Below are 2,479 nucleotides of genomic sequence, written 5' to 3'. Positions count from 1 at the left end.
GACTGGCCACGCGCAATAGCCGCCACGTAGACCTTCAGGGTGGAGTGGGTCAACCCTGCGGAGAAACGGGCCTGCAAGAATGCAAGAACTGTACCAACCGGGCAGTTAACTGGGTCGAGCTGGCGGTCTCCGCACCAAGAAGTGAAAAGTTTCCACTTCAAGGTGTACAGTTTCCTTGTGGCAGGAGCTCTGGACTGGAGTATGGTCTCAACAACCTCAGTTGAGAGACCGGATGCTATGAGCTGTGCCCCTTCAGGGGCCACGCCAACAACTTCCATAACTCTGGGCGGGGGTGAAGGATGGTGCCCCCTGCCTGAGAGAGGAGGTCCCTCCTGATCGGAATCTCCAGTGGAGAGCAGTCGAGGAGGGACACAAGGTCGGAGAACCATACTCGGGCCGTCCAGAACGGGGCTACTAGCAGCAGATGGACCCCGTCCCGGCATACTCTGGCTGGGCTGGATGCATGAGGGAGAACCATAGTGGACAGTGTGTCGTTTCCTGTGATGTGAATAGATCCACTTCCACCTGGCCGAACTCTCTCCAAAGGAGGTCCACCAATTTCCCGGGCCTCAGCCCCTGTCTCGACAGGATGTGTGCTCCCTGATTGAGATGCCCAGGGATGTAGACCTCTCTTAGTGAGAGGAGCTTTCCCTGAGCCCACATGAGGATCTGTTGCGCCAGCCTGTAAAGGGGGCGCGAGCACAGACCCCCCTGCTGGTTGATGTAGGAGACCACCGATGTGTTGTCTTTGCGGACAATCACATGATGTCCCGTAAGGTCTGGAAGGAAGTGTTTTAGAGCTCGAAACAGGGCCAACATCTTCAGGCAGTTGATGTGTCACGTGAGATGATGGCCTTCCCACAGACCTCGGGCTCAGCCCGTGAGGGAGGCATCTGTCGTTAGCGTTACACGACAACAAGGAGCCCCCAGCGACGGCCCTTGAGACAGGAACCAAGGTTTTTTCCACATGTCTAAGGCATGTAAGAATCGCCGCATGACCTTGATCATGCGAAGCGGGTTCCCCCTCGGGGAAAACACCTTGGTTCTAAGCCACCACTACAAGATTCTCATGTACAGCAGGCCAAAAGGTATCACGTTGGACGCAGCTGCCATCAGACCCAACAGTCTCTGAAACTGTTTGACACTGAGTGACTGGCCTTCTCTCACTCTCCTCACGGCTGTGAGAATCGCTTCGATACGAGCAGGAGACAACTGTGCCTGCAACGTAGTCGAATCCCACACCATGCCCAGATAAGTGGTTCTCTGTACTGGAGAAAGCATACTTTTCTTGACATTTAGCCGTAACCCCAGCTCTTTCACATTGGCGAGGATGACATCTCGATGCCGAGCCACCATGTGCACTGACTGAGCTAATATCAACCAATTGTCAATGTAATTCAGTATGCGGATGCCTTGAAGTCACAATGGAGCCAGGGCAGCATCCACACACTTCGTGAAACTGTGGGGTGAGAGTGACCGGCCGAACGGAAGAACCCGATACTGGTATATTCGCCCCCGAACGCAAACCTCAGGAACTTCCTGTGTTGAGGAAGGATGGATACATGGAAGTATGCGTCCTTGAGATCTATCGTGACAAACCAGTCCTTGGACCTGATTTGAGACACAATCTGGTTGAAAGTAAGCATCTTGAACCGAAATCGTTTGATAGCCCGGTTTAGTAATCGCAGATCTATGATCAGACGCAACCCCCCATCCTTCTTCGGAACGATGACATAACGGCTGTAGCAACACGTTCTATGGCTTCCTTCCTTAAGAAAGTTTCTACCTGCTCAGGGGCCACTAATGTAGGAATAACCCCACTGAAGCGAGGTGGACGAGAACCGAACTGGATTCTGTAACCTCTCTCTACAATGTGCAGGACCCATTGTGAGACATTTGGCAGAAGTTTCCACGCTGCCAGAAAGTCTACTAAGGGAACCAGTCTCTCGAGACTGGCCTCTGGTGTCACTAGAGGAGCCACTTCGGTGCCCTGAAGCGGAAAGGGAAATTCACTCGTCGGAGCTCACTGAGTCCTGAAACACCGGGTGGCAGGGGTATCAGTGAAGCCCCCTGAGGGCACTGAGGAGGATCGGGCTGAGGTGTGTACCTCTCCTCCCCAGGGTGGGCTGCCCTCAGGGTCCTGACCCTGACCACTTGGCCGAGGTCCTCTTAGACATAATAGCGGTCCGGAGATCCGTTTTCTGCTTCGAGGACCCCAACCGAGAGCGCTGCCCCACCCCCTGGTCATTCTGCGGGGGGGTACGGGATGGGACACTCTGTTTCTGGGTCTGGCGATATGAGGAGCTGGGTGGCTGCTTCCGCTCAGCAGTCCCAAAGACCTGGGAACGGCGAGGGAGAACACACTGGAATGCCACAGCCTGCTTATTCGCCTCCTGAAACCTCTCGACGAAAGTGTCTACTGCGCCACCGAAGAGGCCAGAAGGCGATAGCGGGGCATCCAGCAGGAAGAATCTGTCCT

General features: G+C 54.7%; 1 pseudogene; it reads left to right on the top strand.

Annotated features, from left to right (window-relative positions):
* Positions 1–2,479, top strand: part of LOC107584703 (transcriptional enhancer factor TEF-1-like) — a 65,503-nt pseudogene that overhangs the window by 42,421 nt on the left and 20,603 nt on the right.

The sequence above is a fragment of the Sinocyclocheilus grahami genome, unplaced genomic scaffold (genome assembly GCF_001515645.1).
Source record: "Sinocyclocheilus grahami isolate Dianchi unplaced genomic scaffold, SAMN03320097.WGS_v1.1 scaffold62.1, whole genome shotgun sequence".
Taxonomy (NCBI): Eukaryota; Metazoa; Chordata; class Actinopteri; order Cypriniformes; family Cyprinidae; genus Sinocyclocheilus; species Sinocyclocheilus grahami.
This window is presented reverse-complemented; position numbering and strand designations above follow the sequence as displayed.